Genomic DNA, 24566 nt, shown 5'->3' on the forward strand with positions numbered 1-24566 from the left:
CTATGTGTGAAGCCTTTTAGCTTTGAGGAACTGTAAATGATTATTTCTTCCAAGAATCCAATGGACTCTAGCATTTATTCCAGAATATCTGAAATGATCAGATCTGGGCTCTGGGTTAGGAGCTACTTTGAAGCAGAGAGAAGAGAAGCCATTTAAATAGTAGTTATCAAAAGTGGGGGTAGGAGGAAGCTCACTGAGAAATAGTAGAAGAGGACTTACTAAGATTCTTTTTCCCATGGCAAGAAAACTCCTAGCCATGTTATTATGTGTTACATAATATTCTAGACCTCAAATTTCAGAATGCGAGAAAGTCACCTGGGAGCTGTTTAAAATTCAGATTTGTGTACTTCACTTCTAGAGATTCCATTCAGTGGATCTGGGGTGGGGGAGTGGACAGAAATGTTCATTTTAAATAGGTATTTCAGGAAATTCTGATGCTGATGATCCACGGACCTCAATTTAAGAAATGCTATCTTAGATCAACTTTTCAAAAACCTTTAAAATATTTCTATTTTCCTTTAAACAATAGCTGCCAAAAGTGATCGAGGAATTACACATAATATTAGTGGTTTATTTTGTCCCTTAGCCCAGGTTCTGATTGATGACAAGTGTCAGTGAGGAACAAAGCGCAGCTTTGTTAGTTGTGTGACAATACCTTGTATCCCAGCACAGACCTCAGGCAGAACCTGGACTGGACAATGTGCTTTAGGCCGGAGCCTTTTTTTAGTTCCCCCTTAACTTCTGCCTGTTTTATCTCTTGCCTTTCCCTACAAAATAAATTAGAGACAGGACTCTGCTATTGAAATGTGAGGCAAAGGCTATCAGTTACACACACTAGTGACCTAGGAAAGGGAGTAAGACAGTAAGAGACCAATTTGTGTTGTAAAGATAAAATTGTATCCAAAGGCAATAGATTTCAAGCAGTTAATGAGAAAGCTTAAAATGAGAAAAATGTGGTTCTTTTTTGCAAGTAAAATAAGAGACGAATGAATTAACTGTAACATGTGGCACATAATCTCATTCTTGCCTAGCGTGAATGACCAGAGCTGACTCTTTAGCTTATGGTGAGGTCAGTATTTTGGGCTACTCAGGCTCCCCTTGACATCAGCGAGGAGATGGTCAGCCCTTTTGTCCCAAGTCAGAGACAATCCTATTCTCCTTATCATTACAGCAGCCAGAATTCAGAAAATGCAACAGAAGATAAAAGCCACACTCTTCAAGGGAACTGATCTCTAGCACAGCAGTCCTGGCCCATGAGCACCAGTCTTTCACCAACGAGGTCTATCTCCTCTTCTGGATAGTGCAAGGAAGAAGATGGGAAAGTGTCTGAAGTATGAACAAGGGTTAGGTCCTCTATAGACCAGGTCTGAAATGGGATGCTAAAAACATTGACTTTCAACTCGTCCTTGCTTCTCTTTCTTCCCTTTGTTTCTCCTGCCTTTTTCTTTCTTCCTCCTTCCCTTCCTGTTTCTTTCTTTTCAAAAATCAAAACCAAATTCTTCATAAAGACCAACCTTAAGACAAAATCAAGGAAAGTGTATTGATTATATCTCCCCCTTTCCATAGGTTCTGATATGACCCCCTCATTCCAACACTTACATGCTTTTTCTGATACAGCACCTGGTATTGAGCTGAGCACATAGTAGGAGCTTTGTTAAGGCACGAGGTCAGAGGCAGGCTCAAAGGTGCTCTTCCCAGATGGGTAAAGGCTCTTCCTAGATGAAACAGTTGTTGTCTGACAGGATACTTACTGTACCTTTTCTATCCCATGCCTCCACTTGCCCACCCACGGACCCACCCTCAGAGAGTTTCTGTCATCTGATCTCCCTGACTCTAGCATTTTTATAGGGGTGCCATATTCTGACAGTGATTATAGTCCTAATTCCAACCCTGCCTCATCCTCCCTACAATGAGCCAGCTTTCCCCTCCTGTTTACTCTGGACCTGGCTTGGTATTTACGTCTTTGGGCTGAGAGCTGATCTGGTTTTCTGGGGCTAGGAAAAAATAGAACACTTCTGACCAACTGATATGGGGGTGCTTAAGACCAAGAATGGTGTATTTGTTTCCTAGAGCTGCCATAATAAAGTACCACAAACTGGGTGGCAGAAGTTTATCACCTCACAGTTCTGGAGACCAAAAGTCTAAGATCGAGGTGTCAGCAGTGTTAGTTCCTTCTCAGGACTGGAAGGGAGAATCTTTTCCATGCCTTTCTCCTACCTTCTGATGGTTTGCTTGCAATTGATGGTGTAGATCAATCATCTTATCTCCCTGTGTGTGTGTCCGTGTCCAAATTTCCTCTTTATATAAGGACACCAGGCGGAGCCCACTGTATACCAGTATGATTTCATCTTAACTAATTACATCTGTAATGATTCTATTTCCAAAGGTTAGGACTTCAACATCTTTACGGGGGACACGATTCAACCCACAAGAGATTGTGACTTCTCTGTCACTTGTATCTATTAGACTCCATATTAAGGCTGAGACAAGAGAAGCAAGAGAGACACTTATATGGAGAGCTAAATTTAGAGGTGTACAAAATAGCTCAGCAATCAAGATAAATAATATTTTAATGAAATATATTTTAAAACCAAAATTAACTTAAAAATCTGCAATGAACAAAATATCAAAATTTTAAATAAAAGTGGCATCTGACCTCACGCTTGCCTCCTCCCGACACTCACTCAGCAGTCACACCGTCCTTTGCAGACAGGGCTCTTGCCTTTCTTTACCCTTGAATATAATTTCACTAATTTTAGAACATAACCGAAGATTCTTTTCTGGATTTTGGAATTCAGAGGGTTCATTTAACACTAGGATTAAACCTTATTAATTTTCTACTTCAGTAATTCTCTGCCAAGTACTTTATACTTCTTTTCAACTATGTGTTTAATTAGAATACCTTGAATTCTCAGACTCAGGTAAACACTTCCTGGAGGGGGTCACTCTGCTTCAGTTCATGTTGTTTGACCCTGTCGATGTTCCCTCGTCTTTGGCGTTTTGTTTTGTTTTCTTTAAATACCGAATGATGGGACACTACATTGAGCAGGGCAGGTCTACGACTCCTCAGGCTGCTCCCCCTCCGGGCCTCCTCTGAGCAGTCTGGGCCTCTCTGGATGCGCATCCCTTCTCGCTTCTAGGGAAAGGGCAAATCTGGGGCAAGATTATGAAGTAGCAATTTCCTGGGACTCGTCAAACTCACCCATGCACGTTTAAGTCAGAAACTAGAAAAACCACTCTCTCTCTTCCTGAGAGAGAAGATTAGCATTGAGCTTTTCTCAGGGGCAGACTGGCTTGAGCTATCTCGCCAAAGTAAGAGAGAAGAAGGTGTTATGGTGAGGGCAAGACGACCCTTTTGCAGACTACACAGTTTGTGGTTTGTCTTTTCTATGGCAAATTGAGCAAATGAAGAGGGACATGTGGGCCGTTCAGTCCTAGTCTCTTCCAATGTCCTCCTGGAACCCTGATTCTCCTTCTATCCTCGGTTTGAGCCCCAACTTCATTCTGATTTAGCTTTTCATACACACATCCCCAGCACACACGTTTACATGTCTACACTGAATTCACCTGTTAGCCATCTAACTCAGTAGCTGAGAATATTTTTTTAAGCTCTTGATTTCTTTTGTGACCAGGCTGGTCTTCATGGTTTTATTGAGGGGGAAAGTATTCTCTTTAGTGGATTTCTTTTATCACTGTTCTGATCGTTTTTTTTTTTTTCTTTTGCTGTTCACTAAAACCCTAAATTTTATAGTTTCTGGGGAAATGACACCTCTTTCAATATATTAAAATGCATGAAATAGCACAGTCTTTGGCACCCAGCTGTTTAATAAATCATTGCTCCAAATTGCATATTCAATAAAGAAAACCCAGGAGTCATTTTGCTTAAGACCAAAGAAGTTTCACAGGGCCAACATTTGGGCAAATGTGCTATATTTCAATATCAAGAAGGCCAATATCTGGGAGGCCACACAGAGCAAGGACAAGAGCCTTAGGCTGACAATCAGGATTGCTCGGAGCTCAGGATTGCAGCTCTGCTACTGGGGGACTAGTTAACAAGTAACTTCTTTAGGTCTTGGTTTCTCATGTGTAAAATGAGAGGAATGGCACAAATGGTGGCTGAGAACGCTTCTCGATTTAAGTCTGTGACACTTTGATTGTTCCTGCTCCCGGATGAAGGGACACACTGGGAGAAATTGCTTCCGCCATAAGTCAGCAAATTGGAACGAAAGTGCCTGTGATTCTCTGTAAAGGTCGATGCTGCCGACGGTCACAATTCTTGTGAACTCAATAAACTGCACAATATTCTGCAAACAGCTGCCTCTCAGGAATGGTGTTTAAGTCATCCAATTGGGAAAACAGAGGACAAGGAATAATCGTAAAATGCTTTCAGGGAGACATAAACAGACGGAAAGAGAAGCCGTGCTCTTTACAGAATCAAAAGCTGTTGCACAACGATTTGTGTATGTTGTGCTTAAAAAGGGTGTCTTTACTTTTTAGGACTTGTGTTGTTTTTTTTTTTAAGACAGAAAAATAAGGAAGAAATAGATTTCTTCAGAAGTCAAAGAGAAAAATGTGCTATTTGCAAGAAAGAGAAAAGACAAATGGAAAATAATAAGTGGCGATGGCAGCATGTCTGTGTTCTCCCCTTAGCAGCGCGCACACTGTGACCCAATTTCCTAGCTCTCGTGGGTTTGCGGGGGAGACCCTGGTGCTGTCTCTTCCCATTAGTTTCCGTGGAAGCAGGACTGGCTGGGAGAAATTGGCTCAGTAGTACATCAGTGATTATATTACACAACAGCTGCGGAAAATTATTAAACTAACAGAGAGACAAATGACTTGGGAGCGAATAAAGTTAGCAACTCTAACAACCTCAATAACAGTTTATCATGTTGGGTCTTCTCCCTAGATCATCATCCTAGTTCCTAAATGAGAACCCAAATTGCAGCAAACTTTTACTTTACTTGCCTCTCTTTTTTTTGCTCTGATTTTTATTTTGTCAGCGAGAGCTCATAGTACATTGCCTCATCTTATTTATTTCTTTCCTCTTTGCCCAAGCTATCATTTCCTCTTTTTTTGTGCCATCACCCCAAACACATACAAATTAGCTCTTGTGTAGCACACATAGACACACATGTTCATGTACATTCCCTCACACTCACCCGCCACGTAGACACACACTCCTCACACTCATACATGCACTCTCACACACACACATGTATGCACACATGTACACAGTTTTGCGCACATTCATGAGACTTCCGGTTTATTACCGTCCGTGTCCGGGCTCTGGCGATAAGGCCACTTATCTTCTTGCTTTTGAAGTAGCTGGAACTTGAGTATATCCACTCCCGAATGCTGCGAATTCGCAGTGTTTGTATGTGTAACTGGTTTATTAAATGGTATGGGTTTGGTGAGGAACACATGAAGGAGTTTTATTTTTTCTTCAAACGCACACTTCCAACATGATTTGTTGAATTTCCATTTTCTTCTCTTAATAATGAATCTCTTAGCTTCTCAGTTATTGTCAGGTACCCAAAAATGCGGTCCAATCCAGAATAAAAAATGGCCTATTATCAGATTTAGGGCTTATGTCATGATTAAGGGCCCTTCATTCCCTAAGTCTGTCCGGGTACCACAGGTCTGGGGAGAAGAGGGAGGTCATTCACTTTTTTGTTTCTTTGATCTTCTGCTTCTAGTCCTTGGGTAGTTGAGATGAAGGGTGAGGTGTGATTAGAGAAAAAGGGCAAAAGCCTTTCTAGCTGTTGCTGTTGGAGTTCTCTCCTGCCTATTGACAGCCCAGATATGGAGGCATTGGAGGGCTGACTCTGGGAGAGGTGCAGGTAGGTGCTGTGGGGGCACAGTCTCCTGATGTGGGTTGATTTCTTCTTACTGAACCCATCGGCTTCTCCTCCCTTTGGCGCACCCACTGCAAACAGGTCTTCTAGATGTTGTCTTGGGAAACTTGCTCAAAACTGAATGCATTCTGCAATGTTTATGGGCAGCTCACACGTCCTGGCCATGCCAAGTGGTGCGTGAACCCTCAGAGGCAACCCTCACTATTGCAATCTCCTGAGGCCATCCTGCCGTCCCTCTCTGAAAGGCATTAAGGGCAGATCAGCAAGTCTGCTGCATCAGAGGTTTCCAATTGAAAAATACCTGCCAATAACTCTTCTTATATTCACCCTTCCCCTTCCCCCTCCCCTTCCCCCCTCCTCCTCCTCCTCCTCCACTTCCTTCTCTTCTTCACAAATTAGCCTTTTGGAGCACCCGGTGCCTGGTTTTTGGAGGGAGTGTCTATGCGAGGCAGTATTATAAGTCAGCCCCAAATCCAGCCTCTGGTGTGTACATCCTGCCCAAAATTGTGAATATGAAAGGTTTTACTCCCATGCTTAGGTCATGTCGGATGGCACAGTTGACTTGAAGAAAGGGAGATTTGGGGAGGTGGAACTGATCTAATCAGGAGAGTGTTTAAAAGGAACAGGCCTCTTTCTGGAAAGAGACTCAAAGGGTGAGAGGGATTAGACATTGGAGCTCCGTTGCTGGCTTTGAAGATAAGGGGTCAATGTGGTGAGGGATATGGGTGAAGTCTCAGAACAGCTCCTGCTGACATCAGCAAGGAAACAGGGACCTCAGTCCTACTGCTGCAAGAAACAGTTCTGCCACAACCAGGTGAGCTTGGAAGAGGACCCAGAGCGTCTGGTGAGATCATGACCAGCCATCTCCCTGATTTCAGCCTGTGAGACCTTGAGCAAAGAAACTGGCTTGCACTGTGCCTGGGCTTCTGACCTACAGAACTGTGAGCTAATGAATATCTGTGGTTTTAAGCCACTAAGTTGGTGTAAGGAGAAAAAGATGGCTGTAGTCAGGCTCCCTCCCCTCACCCTTAGCAGCTAACTTCTGAGTGGAAGCGACTCAGCACTTCTCTCCTTATGTGACCATGTGCCCTGTACGCATGCGTGGACTGCCATTATCTGGCAGTGTGCCACTACTTCTTAACCTGTGTATAAACGGTGCGCTGCCCTGCTAGGCTGGCTGAGCCCTTGACAGAATAAAGAGCTATGTTGTAGTTTACTATGGCTCCCCACATTTTCTTCCAACTTCCCGAGCATTGTACCCCTTACCTCGGAAACTTGAATCTGCAGCAACACAGTTGGTGATGGTTTGTTACAAAGGAATAGAAAAATAACGCATTGCCCCTTATCTGCTAGCAGGGAAGAGGGAGAAAAGTCTCTCACACTCTTCATCTAAGTCAGTTCCAACTGATTATTTTGCAGATACGGATTGGAGGCAGGTGGTGGGTTGATGGTAGCAGAGTCAAATAACTCTGGGGAAATACGTGGCTGCCACTGGGGTCTATTCTCTTTAAACATATGGCCACTTAGTACTACTATTTTCAACTTTGGATTTTAGCTGCAATTCCAAGACAGTAGAAAAAAGTCCTGTTCGACATGCTGCTACCTAAGCTGTCTTGAAATCTTTGCCGCTTCACAACCATTATGTTGAGTAAGTGCAAGTCCAGGTTGTAATAATTAAGTAATTTTATTTTTGTCTCCCATCGCTCCTTTCTTCTGTGGAGCTAATTAGTCTCTTGCTCCTGATAACCATGACTTTTATGGTCACTTTCAGGTAATAAAAGGTCTTCTAATCAGTAATTAGTATGTCTAATTCAGAGTGATAGTCCAAACTTCCAACTTCATTCAAGGTTACAGCTGCACCTCTTTCGCAGCTGCTGTTGGCTGGTTATTTGCAGTGGTGGGGAGTGGAGGAGCTGGCTTCTTGGTTTTTCTCCAACTTTTGCTTTGAGCCACCAGCTCTCCTCTTTTTTACCCTGGTTTCTTACCTCTGTGAGGTTAGAGCAGAGAGGAAAATGAAAGGAAACTTCCAGTTTTGACTGCAAGTGACAGACCCCAGTACAGGGAGTGTGTCTCCAAAGACCCCATGAAGACCTCATGAGAGAATCGGCTGTAAACTCTGCCAAGCCCTGAGAGTGAGAGGCCAGCCCCAGGGAGAAGTGGAACTTTTCTTTCCCTCCCAACTAGTCTTACCTTTATGTGACCCTGGCTCCTCCAGCTTCTCCACAGTCCCAGTCTACATATTGCCTAATTTCTGTCTCTTCTTCCTCCTTTCCCCTCAAGTGTGACTGTCACTCAAATTTCTGTCTTTGGCTCTCCCCTCTTATTTATTTATTTATTTTTTTCTACTATAGCTGTTGTTTATCATCTACTCCCAGGGCTTCAGATCTTACTTCCATGTGGATGACTTCCAAATTTGCATTTCTAGCCCTCTCCGTCCCCTAAGCTCTAGTTCTGTGTTCTTGACTACCTACCAGGAATCTTGACCTGAGGGCCCACAGACTTCTATGGTTCCCCACATCTCAGAGCAAAGTCATCTCTCTCCTGCCCCTCGCTCACCTCCCTCTGACGTTCTTGTTTTTATTAACTGCACCAGTGTTCTCCATCCAACAGGCCATCTGTTCTCTTCTGCTGCCTCTTCTCCCTTACTCTCTGCTTCAAATTCACTGCCCAGTCCTTAGATCCTGCCTTCATAACAGCATTTGAATAGGTCTCTTCATCATATCTACTTCTTCCCCGGTCCTACCACCTTGAGATAATGCCTGGTTACATTTTGGTGCATATTTTTCCAGCCTTCTTTTCTATCAAGGTGTTAAATAAATAAATAAATAAATAGTATACATATATTTTTATGGACTGAGATTGAACTTTTCACATTATTCTGTAAACTTATTTTTTCACTTAACAATTTATTGTGAAACTCTAAGTAATTTCATATTCATCCACAATAGTTTTCTAGGGATTTTGCCTTCTGTTGTTCAGAGTCCCTGTGGCCTTTTTCTCCTCTTCAGTGAGTGTTGTCTTAAATTCCCATGGAAGAAAGAGGAAAAGAAAATCACACTTCACGTAGGGCATATCCTGTTGCTTATGCACCACGTTTATTAGGAACAGGGTGCAGTGTGAGGTGGACCTGGACATTGCCTGACTTAGAATAAATGTTTAACAAATATTTGTTGAATAGGGGAAAGGAGACATAGGAGGCAGAACTTGGTGTGGAGCCTGGTTGGGTTGACAAGAGCTGTCACCAGGACCAGCCCAGGACAGGTCGGGGGCCACTCCCCAAAGGTCTTGTGCGACTCCAATGAAGACGTCCCTCCTTCTTCCCCTGTCTTCTTCCCTTCACTGTGGAGAGGCAATTTGTGATTGGTGACAAACTGTCCTAGACTTGTCCCAGGACTTTCAAGGTTAAAATGGGACAGTCTCAGCAAACTAGGACAGTTGATCACCCTACACAGTGAATCCGAGCCTGAGTTCATCTAAAAGATGTGGATCAATTCCAGAAACCTGGAAACCACCATCTACCCCTGCAGAAACCTTCAGTGTGGTATCTGAGAGGACACTCATATTCTCCAGGCAGAGTTCTTTTATGGTGAGAGAAATAAATGTCAGTCACTTTTTTTTTTTTTTTTAGGCAAGGCAACCCTTGGTTGACCTCACAGATTGCAAAGACCTTGTCAGCTTACAATCTTTTTTATTTATTTATTTATTTATTTTTTATTTAATGCCTACAACACCTGGTCTTCCTAGGTGGTCTCCCATCCGAGTACTAACCAGGCCTGATCCTGCTTAGCTTCCGAGATCAGACGGGATCGAGCTTGTTCAGGGTGGCATGGTCATAGACAATGTCAGTCATTTTTATGCTTTGTTATTTTGGATTCTCTGTTACCAGCAGGCAAACCTAAGTCTTACTGATAGGACTGTATAAAAATAATACTAATTAAATTCATTTGCATAAACTCACTAATTTTATTCTTAATTACTGTGATGTGCAGTAATAAAGTGTGTACCCCAAAGTACAACTGCAAGATTTATTTGATTACAACATTAAACTCAGTTTAGAGATATGCTTGGCTTCATTCAATAGTTTGTTGATTACATAGTATAGTCATCCACTGACAAGTTAAAAAACATGGGCAGGCACGTATTCCTTCCAGCGTGCGAATGGAGGCCCAGGGAACCAGCCCACTTACTGAATTGGAATAAATAGTGGACTCTCTTTACAACAGAATCTGAGAGACAACATTAACATATACCTCATGGCCAAAGTGTATTTTATTCAGCTTTCATGGCAAGCAGTTGTTTCTAGAGACATGGTATGACCTTTGGCATATCTGCATCTGTGAAATAATAAGCCATTCTTTAAATCAGGATTTTGCTGCATCACAAATGCATGAAGAGGATTTTCAAAATTATTATTCTAGTGCTGGTCTGCTTTCTTCCTTTCTCTTAAATAATTTGCTTTAGGCATTCAAAAGATCTACTCATCCCAAGACATGGCTATAGCTAATTTGCTGAGAGCCTCTGAACATACCCCAACCCTGCTTAGGACATCTGCCGGGAACTTAAATCATTTTAAGTGGAGGAATTAAGCTAATGTTTTCTGCTAGGAAAAGAACCGTGAATCTTGGTATTCCTCACAAGACTTTTAATGGTAGAAACAAATTATGCTGCAGATATACAAAAGAAAAATAAATCCATCTTATTTCACGAGGCACTTGACACTTTTATTTAGAAAATTTATATTTCTGAATGCTTCCTTCATACATTACAAATGCATTTAAAATGTGACTCTGTTAGGTTAATAGTCTATGCCTTTAAAGCAGACCAGGGTGAAAATGAGAATTGAGCCCCTTCGAAATAAGAGAGGAGGAAGAGAAAGAATTTATCTAATGATGAAATGAATCAAAAAGCATAACAAATCCTTTTCTTGCAAAAGCAGGGAAATTCTGATCTGCCTGAAAGATTCTCAACAGAGAAATATTGTCTTGCAGATTATTTTTGCATCACCACCTATATCCCCAAGACTTTAGCTTGTAAAATCTCAGTGTGAGTTCTATCTTATGGGCCATCATCCACAATATATCAGTTATGAATGTTCACAGTGTGTGTATTTTTAATACCCTTCCCTATTTGTAGGTTTCACAATGAATGCTATTTGCTATGCACATAGGATAAACTGGTAGTTGAGATTATTTGCCAGAAGCAAGATGGGGAATTCTAGCTAAGGCAATAAAAGGCAGCTAGCTATGAGGTAGATTCTAATTGGATTTCAAATAAGTCCTATAGTGGAACTCATGATGCTGAGAGAGGTTTGGTTTTAAACTAAATAGGCAGAGTTACCCATCACCCCCTCATTCACCCCCGGGCCCTAATGAAAGCCAGGTTATCCAGGCTATGATTTCACTTATATTATCGACCAATTCTATGCAATCTGTCTTCCTGAGAAAAGCTGGGGAACCATGGGACATCAACCACATCCAGCTTCAGACAACCTACGTGCTCTGAGGAGTTAAAACACAAATCGATGTCTTTTAATAAAAAAGAAACGTGTCCCCACAAATCTAACTGCTCTAGGCCTTCTGTACTATTGGCCCTTTTTTTGACTCTCAGTCTCCCAACATGAAATAACATAAACTGAGGTATTAAAGTAAAATATTCAGAAAGAGTATTTTCAAAACTGCATGTTCTTTCTTTCTTTCTAGAAAGACACTTGGTAATTGACTTCTTTACACTGACAAACCACCAGGAGAACGGGGTGAGGGCTCAGCCAGAAGCTCCTGGCTTTTTCGGGCTGTAAGAGCTGATTAGCCTTCTGAATGTGGCCAGGAGGCCAGGCTTATGGATAAAACTCCAGTCCTGCTGTGTCAGACTCTGGGACCACTTAGGGTAACTGTTAGCTCCTCTACAAAATAATGATTCAGGAAGACTGTGAACCGCTAGCTGAGTTCTTTGTCATTATGAATAAGGATCATGTCTCCTTCCATGCTAGGTAGCATGATTATTATTCTCAACATCTAGCCGGGGGAAGGCTGGTTCCTGCGACGTTTCAATCTTGCTCTCACAGAGGGCACCCCAGTGTGACAATGAGCTCATTCTTCCAGGGGTGGCCTATCTTAACATTTGTTTTCTGATCATGATTCATAGTTCTGAATACCTATGATTCTGTAATACTTTTTCTGGCTGGATTTCTCTACTCAGCTAATTTAGAATGCAGAATATCATCTTGAGAGAAAGTTCAACACTTGTCCTTTGCTCACCCTCCCAAGGGTGACTGCACTGGGACAGGCAAGCAGACTTTAGTGACTTTATTCAAAGAGGATATAAAATGTGCAACGCCCCAACCCCCACTCTTCCCCACAAAAGATCTTTCAGAAAAAGTAAAGTTCATATTTCCCTTAGAAAGATCTTAAATTGTTTTGTTTTGTTTGTGGTTTCTCATTTCCTGAGACTTGAGAAAGTTTGACCTACCTTTTATTTTTTTTCCTTTTTAATATATTTTATTGGAAGGAGAGAAGGTGATGCTCTTGCTCTTGTCACTAAGCAACATGAATAGGAAAGAGTGCCCATGGTTGCTTGTTGTATAAACAGTGCAATAACAAAGATAAAGAACTAAAATCCTGACCTTTTTCTATTCCTTCATAAACCAGCCAGAAATGCCAGCACAGTGTCTGAGCACGTTAATGTAATGGGAGAGACACCATTCACACTCGCAACCTTGACCTTCCTAAACAAAGGGAAGAATGCTAGTATACCAGTTGTTGTATGAGAATGGCCAACATAATTTTTATCCATCGATTGGAGGAACAATATGCATGTAATTTCTACTTCAGATATTTATTCCAGGATTTTGTTTTTTGGCTCAATTTCAAAAGGCTACTTAACCTACTTTGTGTCTATAATTTAAAATTTTGTCTGACATTGTTTTTCAGTATAGGAAGGAATGTAAAGACAAAGAGAAATGTGGGCCTGTTTTATTATTTAACAGATAAAGAAAAAAAAGAGTTTATTTGGTTTGTCCAATGTCACCACACTGAGCAAGCTCCCAGGCTGTTACAAGAATTCACTTTTATCCTTATGCAAAACTTGGAGAGCCTAAATAACAAATTTCCCAGAGTAAAGTTTCTTTTGTGAAATGGGTAGTAAACTTGGACATAAGGAGAAGAAAAAAGGCTTTCATCTGATATTCATTCCATAAATATTTATTGAGTGGTCATCATATACTATCTGGTAACTAGTAGAAATAAGATCTTTTGAGTTCTTTGTATGGCTTTGGGGAGAAGACTTCTCTCCTTTGCCTTAACACACAGTCATTTTTATTCACTCATTCGTTAAGTCAATCATTCATTTACCCAGCAGACATTTATTGAGCACGTACTATGTGCTAGGTGCTGAGTTGGGACCGGAGAATACAAAGATTCTGAACAGGTCAGTCTCTACTTCAGGGAGTTCAAAATCAAATGAAAGAGGAACAGGTATTTTCAATTTGAGATGCAACATTAGAAATATATGCTGGATGTTCTGGAAGTGCATAAAATGTGTTTCAAATGCAGTCCCAGAATGGGACAATGATTTAGGAATGTCCTCTGGGAAAGGTGACCTGAATTGGATCTTATCAAAAAGCGTTATCTATGTGGATATTGAAGCAATAGAATAGGAAAAGGCATTTCAGGCTGAGAGCTCAGCATACAAAGCCTACAAAATAAGAAATGGTGTGCTGTGTGAATATATAGCCCAGTTTTGGTGAAATAGAGAGGCAGAATAGCAGATGCTGAAGGCTTATTCACACAGATTTTGGCTGAAGAAAGCTCCTTCTTTATATTTCAATGATCGTTGAAGAGGAAAAAGGATAGTGAAGAATTGTACTGTGGCTCTTAAATCTTCCACTTGAAAATGATGATTGTTTCTGCTCACATCTTACTGGACAAAGCAAGTTACATACATGGCCATGACTAACTCCCAAGGGGACAGGGAAGTGCAATCCTCCTATTTGCATAGAGGGAAGAGAAACAGAATAGCTACAATTACAACAGCAACTAAATTACCAGTTAGATTTTATCATAAAAACTCAAAAATTAAGCAATTGTATTTGATGGGTGTTACCTATTCTTTATCTGGTTTGTAATAACTCCCCCACAAAAGTAACCTCATTTTGTTTCATGGGTCATATTTCCAAGTAATTTATTTTGGAGGGCACACAGGGGGCAGTCCCACTCAGAATGAAGAATTTTTTTGACAAGACTAGTTTGCCTAAGGTGATCATCTGGTTCCACCTATTTTATAAAATGTCTGTTTCAGACAATTTTACTAGAACTTTGAGACTGTGGTCTCCCATTTTTTTGTGTATATCTTCGAAAAGATACCAACAAAACTCCCAGCTCGTCTGTAATGGAACATGCGTGTACTCCAATAACTACATATTTGACAAGATATTGTTGTTGCCCAATATTTATGAGAAACTCAGTGGATCAAAGTATGTCAAACTCTTCACTTTCCTCAGATATTTCAAATTTCACAACCCCGGATCAAGCAGGATTCGTTGGAACACGAAGTCTTGTTTTGCAGTGTAACAACCTCCTAAAGAATTGCTTCTTCTGCAGGATATTTTGAGGTAATGCCATAAGCCTAAATAGAGGGTACTAGAAGAAACAGGCCATTGTAAGATGTAACCCCATGTAACCTATTATAAGTGTGCTATAAGAATGTTGTCCTACTTAGCAGGACCCCTCCCACTTCCTGAGGAGAAAGTTGTACTTCCCCTAAGCAGTGGTTTGTTTTTAATGTCATGGACACTGTGAGTTACCTTTTTATAATTAACTGCTGGAGAACATAGCATCTACCTTGTAGCCCCACAGTTTTAAGTGAAGAATTTATTATGGGATGTACATTGTCATCATTCCTGATTCCATTTATATCATGGTCTTTGTTTTCTTTCTTCTATTCTTCTGTCTTTTAATTTCTATTATCCTGTGTAATGTAATATTTATTATATGCTTTTCTGAAAAAAATGTGGAGCATAAATATGCAACAGAGGGGAAAAAACTTCATATTTCTTATAATTGACCTCTTCTGCTCCAGAACCCCAATTCTTACTAATAGTGAAAACACAAACAATTCAAAGGTCACTCAACCTCTTTCAGTTAAAAATAATCTTTCTCTGGTAAATATTTTGTATTTCTAAGTATAGATTTTCTCTGAGGGATATTTCTCTCCTCTTAAGTGAGTTCTCTCTCTGTCTTTCTTCAAAGGGTGCCTAGGAGCAAGGAGAAGCTGCAGTCTTTTGGGGGAAGATGTAGGTGTTTACTTTTGATTTAGTGTGCATGTGTGTATGTGTGTGGTTGGGTGGGTGGTATGTAGACAATGAATTCAGATAGAAGTGTATTGAGCTAGAACTGTCTGCGAATAATCCAGGAGGCAGTTGATTCTCTGACTTTAATGTTCAACAAGTTCTAATGAGGCCTTATTATCTTGATTTGTGAGCTAATATGAATTTGATTATTATGGTGGTTTACCAGTAGAAGAGGCAGACATCTTTGCAGTACAGTCATTTGGAAGAGTACTAGGGTTTCTCCAGCTTCCTAATAGAATCTTTTTTTTCCCCTACCGATTTAGCCTTCATTTTTAGGTCACTGATATATATATTGCAAAGCTTTAGAATAAACTTGTCTATGAAAGATGTTTTAAAAATAAAAATACTTTAGGTTAACACACACTAACAAGTCAGCACAGCAAGTTCTTAATTCCTGGAGAAAGCTGGATGACATTCGCAGTAGGTAGGGTAGCGGTGCAGGCGGGTCAGGGTGAGTCTGGACATCGGCTTTGTTGGTGAAGGGCTGCAGCAGGCGCTCCTTGGTTAGAGGTCAGAGTTACTTGGTTGAAAAGGAAGAGTTTGAGAAAAGGAGGAAGGATATAGAAGGGAAAGGTAGAACTTGCCAATTTTGTTGAGTTTCTGAGGTTAGTGAAATTGGAAAGCTTTTTGGCAAGAAGGTATGTACACCTTGAGACAAAGAGAAGAGGGACGGTTATATCTGAGGGGTACATCACTGTGTGAATGCCAGCTCTTGGATGCATCCAAGCTCCATTTCTTTTTTTGAAGGAACCATATCTGCTTTCACTTTCAGCTCTAATCCGAGTAAGATTCAGGTGTGAAATAGATTTGAGGAGCTCCTTAGAGGCAGAATTGAATGCCTCTGGTTTTTTGGCAAGTTATTTCCAACAAGTCACAGCAAGTATCATATCTTGAGCTATCACATGACAAGACATTCTGTGAGGAGTTTGCTCATTACTTACTGAGAAAGTGTTGGCTGCCCCCAGGGCGCTCAGGGGAGCACAGATTTGTCAGAGTACCTCCATGAGAAATACAAGCAAGACATAAATTGCTACTCATTTTCAGGCTTGTTGCTGAGAACATGTATTCTGTTTACTCTCCCTCTTGCTGAGACTTCTGGGTACAGAGAAAATGCCATTAAGACATAACTGTAACATACAGGTATTCTAGCCTGGGTGACAGCTACAAGCTGTGCACCCTACCTAAAGTATAAATATGGTCTCCTCTCTTTTGTGTTTTTCAATGAGTGACTTAAGCCCTCACATATTGTATTAATAGGAAACCTAATATCTTCCTCGTAAGCTATACTTCCCTGAGCCTGAATTGTGAAAAATCCCTGGGAGTTTTAGACAGACTACCTTTGATTCTCACTGCCACACAGAGTTGCCGCCAAAAGTTTGTTCTCTGCAAGATGAGTGGCAATGCTGGTCCATTTTATAATTATGCTCTAGTGGCCTAGATACCTGTACAGGCTTCCCTGGACCTTTTATGACACATTCTCATTATTTTCAAGTCTGGACCAAGACTACCCTCCACTTTGGCTATCCAGGTTGTAATTCTTGTTTGGTACATTTAGTAACCAATTCCCAGAGTGCCAGCTGCCTTAGGAGCAGTCCTTAGGTCAGGACTGAGTTGAGCATCTGCCCTTTGTGCTCATGGGCCCACAGTTTTCTTTATCTCTACCAGGGAGCCACCTGTAGGGTCTTACTTAGCAGGAAGTTCAAGGTTCTAGGGGTGCAACAGTGCCTGAGACAGACATATGAGTACTTCTTGGAACAATCTAGTGAGTAGATGGGATTACAGAGGTAGAGAGTGGAGAGTGAGAGGAGAAATGGGCCTAGAATAGAGTAACTTGAGATATGCCAATGTGGAAGGAATGGGCAAGGGAAAATAAAGCTTCAAAGAAGACTGAAATGGAGGGTAGGAGAAAATTTAAGAGGTAGGAGGAAGTTGGAAAATAATTAAGAGGATATGGTCTATCTAAAGGGAATATTATATTTTAAAATGGAAGGATGGTCAACACTGATAAACATCACAGTGGGGTTAAGACAAGGACACATAAATACTCATTGCATTTAGCAATAAGAAAGTCATTGGCGAAACCCCTGGTGAGAATGGTTTTCAAGGCGTAGTGGAAGTGGCAGCTACTCCAGGATTAAGTGGGTAGTGAGGAAGTAGACACAGTGAGTATTTCTCAGATTATCTGTGGAAAGAAGAATAGAAATAGGATGCTACATGTAAGAGGATATAATGTTAAGAAGAGTTTTCATTTTAAGATGAGAGTGTGCAGCATTTTCAGTGCTGATGGAAGAGAGTCAGTCAAGGGTGAGCAGTGCAGATGCAGGAGAGAGAATAATTGTTAGAGGGTGCTAGCTCCTGAGAAGGCAGATGCAATTGGAAATGGGTGGGCAAGTTGGGATTCATTTATAGAAGAGGAAGTATTTTTCTTTATAACAAGGAGGAAGGAGAAGAAGATAAATGCTGATGCAGGTGTTGGGGCACCTTTGGTGCGTGGAAGTTGAGGCAGTGTTACTACTTCAGCAAACAGGAGACAAAGTTATATGCTGAGAATATAATGGACTGGGTTTCATTTAAGACATTCATACAGTTAATTTGGACCCATCAAGTCCAAGTCTTCTCAGAATGTGAGATGGTTTATGCTTGACATTTTTTTTTCAATTCCAAATCTCATGTTTGTTTTCTGACTCACTCGTGACACACTGCACTTGATAAGCAATACTTTAGACTTTTTATTTAGTAAGTTCGGCTTGAAAACTGATTACAGGACATGTCCAATGAGCCAGGATTTGGGGGATATGAAGAGGATATAATTAATGTTTCTACCTTCGAGGATCTTGTTCTCTAGTGACATCAAATGCATTTCAAAGGGAAGCTGATTTTTTAAAGTTTACTTTCAGGTGACCTGCTTTCTTTGAACACGTAGTCCATGATTCTTTTCAACAAATGGAAATAAGTAATAGCTTCTTTGGGAATACCATGCTCTATTAAAATGAGCAAATTGGGAAAAAATTAATATAATAATTTGCGTAATAATTAATAATGAAACTTCCTTGCATCATGTAGTACTTTAGTTTTCAAACTGTTTTATATTTAATGTTGCTCCTTATAGTATACAGGACATTTTCAGTTACATTATTTTAATACTTTTAATTTATAGTCATTTAATAATCACATTAATTCTTAAAATTAATGCTTAATACTCCCCATTGGAAAAGAAGAGAATAATTAAAAAACTAACATTTGTTTTGCACCCATAATGTGCTAGGTATCTTACATATATTATTTTATGTACTCTTCACAAAATTGCATGATGCCGTTATTAGCCCTATTTCACAGACAGAGAAGCAGAGGCTCAGATCTTGACTAAGGCCATTTAGCTGGGGAAGTTTGGGATTCAAAGTCAGGTTTGCTGATGCTATACCCCTTATATTTTGCACTGTGTGATATTTTCTTAGAGACATATTAAAACAATCTCCTGTATCTTTGCGGCCATCATCTGAAATAACACTGAACACTGAAAGGTTAAGAGTCTCATCTCGGGTGGTGGCGAGGCTGACCTCTAGCTTCTTGCCCAGTGACCTTCCGGTCCCCTCTTCGACTTTTGTGACTCACGTTGAACATGACCATCATCCCACTGAGTATATAGGTCAGTGACCTGCTAGAGAGCCTACAGCACTGTTGGGAAGGCAGCATGGGTGTGACCCCAGGGAGCAAATTAGTTCCTGGGAGAATCTGGCTGACTGGCTTGCTATGGTTATATCATCTGGATTTTTGCTGCATTTCTGTGCTTGATAAGCTTCCTTCATTTCTTACAAAATAGACAGGTGAGTCAAGGGAAAAAAAGAGAAAGGTGCATTAAAGGCTTGGAAAATATTGACAGACTGTAGTAAATTTCAGGAAGAATCACAGAAGTGATAAATGCTCTGAAGGACAGATTCATCAAGGAAAAATGTAAAAACAATAATAATAACAATAAACAAAAACATGCAAAATCTCAACCACATACTTCTTGACCAGTACGAAGAGTAAATTTGGTCCTTTCTGAGGCAAAGTGCCAGTGTATTTGAATCAGTTGAGAGGCCTAAACTGTAAAACAAATAATTATGAAATGATATTTAGATCGAAAATTAAAAGAAACTCCCCTGGAAAACCTGAGGGGATAGATTGATCTTCTAACCTACTGGTCTTAAAATGCAAAACGGATTATACTCTCAAATATGAAGCTTTTCACTCCACAGCAAATTATTATTCATTAGAGTTCCACTACTTTAAAATGGGTAACAATTCTGGCATCAACTGAACTGACGTCTGGTCTGCTTCATGCTGACCCTGGACAAAATGATGAAGGTGATCGAGTTAGCCTTTTTGTCTCCCCCCACCCCCGCCCCAACACACACTTGAAGATCTTTTATTTCTTTCTCAGTTTCCCATGTCTCCAGCTTATCTGAGGTCTTTACTCTGTTGCTGCAAAACCTCCTGATTGAGACTGCTTTTTGGATATTTCTAGCATTCTTCTTCCAAACATGACTCTCCTGTCCCATTCTCCTTTCTTTCATAATGAATAGCAATCAAATTCCCTATCATTTCAGTAATATATAAATGATCAAGGAATATTTGCCTTTTGAACAAGCACCTCTCTACTTCTCCTCTCCTTTGCAAAGGAATCAAAACCTTCCTTAACCCAGAAAAATAGTTTGAAAGGGGAGACTCTCTTGATTTCTCTTGAATTGATTTTCTTAAAGATGAATCTCAGCCTCTGAGGTTCTGTTTACTAATTAGTGGCACAAACAGCATAGGCTGCAGGATATATATATATCTCCCCAAGATACCAAACTTTCAATATACAGCTAACTCTTGAACAATACAGACAAGAGTCCATTTATTCGTAGATTTTTTTTCAATAGATACAGTAAATAATGTATTTTCTCTTCCTTATGATTTTCTTTTTAACATTTTCTTTCCTCTAGGGTACTTTATTGTAAGAATACAGTGTGTAATACAAGTGAGCAACAGGCTATTAGTAGTTAAGTTTTTGGGGAGTCAGAAGTTATACACAGATTTTGACTGCGTCAGGTTGATACCCCTAACCCCCAAGTTCTTCAAGGATTAACTGTATTCTTAAAATTAACTGTATCCCTAAAAATGGCTTTTTGTTAACAGGTAATTTACTTGCTAAACAGAGCTCATTTTTAATGTATTTTTTTTCCCATCATCTTCCTCTAGGAACTAGAATAAGCTCATTCCAATCATTTGTTGCTTTTAAAGAGAATAATACTGCATTTAGAAAAAAAACCCATGTAATTCAGTATTTTCACTAGTTCAGATATTGCCCCCATCTCTGAGTTATAATTTGCTCTACATAGAATAAATGTTACTATGGAAACAAATGTTGCGTTGGGACAAAACACAAATTTGAGAAAAAGGTATATCCATAGTGTATTTCAAGGCTTTTGGATTTACATAAGGGGGGAAATTCTGCTTGTCTGAAGCCAAAGTGGAATTGGTTAGATGATGTTGGGGATCGATGGAAAATCTCAGGAACTAAATGACTGGGAATCAAGGGAAGCTTGGTGGCTGGGCAGGCTCCACCTGGATACCATTGCTGCCCCAGGACTGCCGTCCTGTCCTGGAAGCCCACCGAACCATGCCGGAGTCCCTGAGCCTGTGAGTTGGCGCTTCTCTGTTCCGCCGTGATCACTGATTTTATATTTTTATTATTTTTTATTTATTTACTTAACAAGTAATAAAAATAATTTATTAAGCCTAAAAATAGAATAATTAGAAATATAAATAGGTTCAGAATAGTTTTTTTTTTTTATTAAATTTATCGGGGTGACATTGGTTAATAAAATTAAATAAGTTTCAAGTGTACAATTCAATAATACGTCATATGTATATTGCATCATGTGTTCACCACCTAATGTCGAATCTTGTGTCACCATATATTTGATCCCTTTTACCCTTACCACTGACATCAGTTTTAAAAACAAATGGCTGAATTCAGGTCACATTATTGTACCTTGTGGCTAGGAGGTGGAGAAAGGGGAAATAGCGCCTTCCAGTTTCAGTAGTGGGAGCTGGGCCTTCTTTCCCACCAACACCTAATGGAAATTCCCCCAACATACAGAGGAGCTATCTTTACGCTGGATATCTAAAAATACACAGAAACTTAAATCTAACTCAAGCCAGAAAGAATCTCAAGACCCTTGAAGGTAAAATATTCAAGCAAGTACAGCCAAAGTTTGGCTTGTTTTAATAATTAACCCAGGTTTCAACCCTCTTTACTATGAGGCATCTGGTTGTTTTCCCAAGGGAGGCAGGTCCAAGACATATGGGGCTCATGGGAAATGGGGTACACAGCCACAGGAAGTGCAAGCAGGCTCTAAAGGGTAAGATCAAATTCTTGCATTAAAAATTTTCCTCCAGAAAATTATGTAAAAATTTAAATAATGTTATACAGGATGAAGAAAAGATTTGGATTTGAATGTATGCACACCAGAATTCCTTATGACAATAGGAATCTTTTTGTTATATTAATAAAGAGGTACTCTGGAGCTTATCAACCTGGATATAAGATTTTAAAAATTAATGAAATTTAATAAGCATCTTTTCGATGGAGTTTTGCTCTTGAAAGTAAATTATATACAAATTATAAATAAATAAATTTTACATACATGTTTGATACATATTTCAATTTATTCTGTCATATGTGTTACATATTAATATATAACATATCATGTTTATATTATACACATATTAAAATACATGTATTTTAATATAAATATATAATTATATATTTAGCATAATGTATGATGTATGGTTATATATACTATATAACAAAATATATATAGCATAGTATAGCATATAGTTCGTCTTATTCTCTTTTTGCTTAATTTCTTTTCATACCTCTTATTATTTGTTTGCCCTTTTTGAAACTCATTAAGCGACAATCTAATAGAATAAGTATTGTTACTTGTTAAACAGGTGATTAGAGAGAAGGTTAAAGTAACATTTTTAATGATTAATTTGGAGTTTCTTTTGTAATCGGGTTCTCTGTTTCTGCCCTTGTAATGAGGAAATGGAAAACTGGCTGGATATCATTTTAAGCTACTATTCATTTTCATTTCCCCATTTTATTTTTATAAGACTATTTCATTGGCTAGTTCAAGACGTTAGATATATTTAATTAAGTAATCAATGAGTGGTCAGTGTGAGAACAATAGGAAGAAGAAGAAGAGAGTTGAAAAAGTTTTCAAAAAAGACAACTTATAGGAGAGTGGGTGAGAAAATAAATGGGTAAATGAAACAGAAAAGTTTCTGTAAGGTACCTGATGAGGCCAGGTGTTCGAGAATAAAACCTTGCTTCCTATGCCTTTCTCTGTCCATCCAGCGGTACCCTGAGGGAGGCCACCTTTTGATAGTGAAAATGGCTCCTATGGGTTTAGAAATAAACACGCATACAGTATTACTTTTTTATAAGAATAACATCATTCTCCATTTTGTCAGTGGAGATGGTCTCTACTTACTTAGGTGTATAGAGAGGAGATTAGAAGACTCACTTTATACCACAGCTGCCTTTAGTCAGCATCACTTCCCATAGAGCTAGGGAAACCCAGTGCAGTAGGGAGCCTGGCCTCCCCACGTGTAGTTGCAGCTACTTATACTCTTGGATCCCTTTCATGAATGAGTCATGGGAGAAGGCACTATTATGCAATACTCATAATTAAGAGCTATGGAGTCCAAGAGACCTGGGTGAAAAATTACAACTCCACAATGTACTAAATATGTGCTCATGAGCAAATTATCTAACCTCTCTAAACCCCGGGGTACGCATTCACAGCACGGGAAGCAATCACAGTACTATTGGAAAGAGGGCACAGAGTGCACAAGTCAAAAACTCACAGGATGCTGCCCGGCATGCAGCAATTATTACAATCAGAATAGGGTTGTTAATTCTTATCTGCTTTCTAGTCTTATGAAAAGTTTTACTTATTTTTTTCTCATTTGATCTTTACCAAATGTCTATGTTGTTGACATTTTTGGTATTGCTATTTTACACATTTTATAAAACTTCTTTAAGCTCACAGAGTTTTAACCTAGGTATTCCTATTTTTAGAGCATTTTCCTGAACTGTTGTCAATCATTTTTTTTGTGGTGTGTCTCCTCCATCAGAACACTCCTTTCATTTAATTCATCCTTTAAATATAAATAGACTAGATATGCTTCCATTTTCTGTGGTATAGTAGGTTAATGTCACTATTTTTCGGTGTCTCAGTTATGGTTTCACATTTCGTGTAGGTATACACTGAGCCTTTTGAATTAAATTAGAACTTTAGATCTTGTAATTTAATAATGGAGTCTGAAAACATGATCATTTTTTAAAAATGCTATATTGATATGTAACTGGAGCCTAATAAACTGCATGTGTATCAAGTATAAAATTTGATAAATTTTGGCATACGTATACATAACTCATAAATCTATCAGCACAGCCAAGGTAAAGAATATTTTTGTCACCCCCAAAAGTTTCCTGGAGCCTCTGGTAACCCTTTTCTTTCACCTTCTCTCACTCCTTCTCTGTCTTTGGGCAACTGCTGATCTGTTTTATATCATTATAGATAAGCTTCTAGTTTCTAGAATTTTATATAAGTGAATTATACTATATTACTCCTTTTTGTCTGGTTTCTTTACTCAGCATAATTTAGACTCATTCATGTTGTCACATGTATCAATAGTCCTTTCCTTATTGTTGTATAATATACCAGTGTAGGACTATACTACGATTATCTAGTCATTGTTCTATTGATGGACATTTAAAATGTTTATAGCTTGGGCAATTACAAAGAAGGCCACTACGAGAGTTGGTCTACCAGTCTTTTTGTGGTTATATTATATTCTCTACCCAGGAATCAAAGGGCTACTAGGTTACATGGTTGGGTATGTGTATATTTAACTATATAAGAAACTGCCAAACTGTTTTCTGGAGCGGTTTTACCATTTTCCATTCCTACAAGCAATATATGACAGTTTCAGTTGCCCCACATTTTTGCCAACACTTTGTAGGTCATTCTTTTTTTAATTTTAATCGTTTTAACGGCTGGCGATAGTATCTCTTCATGGTTTTAATTTGCATTCCCCTGATGACTAATGAGTATTTTCTCATGTACCTAAATGCCCTCTGTATACCTTCTTTTTCAAATTATGCCATTTATCTTCTTATTATTGAATTATACAAATTTTTTTTATATTCCAGATATACATATTTTATTGGATATGTATTGCAAATATTTTCCTTCCAGTCTATGGAGTGCTTTTTATTTTCATGATAGTAAGGCATAGGAATTTCACCCTGAGCTTTTTCACTCTTA

The 24566-nt window shown here is 39.4% G+C and overlaps 1 long non-coding RNA gene and 1 pseudogene across 1 annotated transcript; both read right to left on the reverse strand.

Moving 5' to 3' along the window:
* Nucleotides 1-9574: 9574 nt before the first annotated feature.
* On the reverse strand, nt 9575-9693 carry LOC120584138 (uncharacterized; annotated as a pseudogene).
* A 4175-nt stretch (nt 9694-13868) lies between these two features.
* LOC120584079 (uncharacterized) lies at nt 13869-22936 on the reverse strand. Its single transcript, XR_005647954.1, has 3 exons — nt 22725-22936; nt 22527-22631; nt 13869-14488 (listed from the first exon to the last, which is right to left on the reverse strand). It is a non-coding gene; the product is annotated as an uncharacterized LOC120584079 (long non-coding RNA).
* Nucleotides 22937-24566: the final 1630 nt, after the last annotated feature.

The sequence above is a fragment of the Pteropus medius genome, unplaced genomic scaffold, assembly GCF_902729225.1.
Source record: "Pteropus medius unplaced genomic scaffold, Ma_sr-lr_union100, whole genome shotgun sequence".
NCBI lineage: Eukaryota > Metazoa > Chordata > Mammalia > Chiroptera > Pteropodidae > Pteropus > Pteropus medius.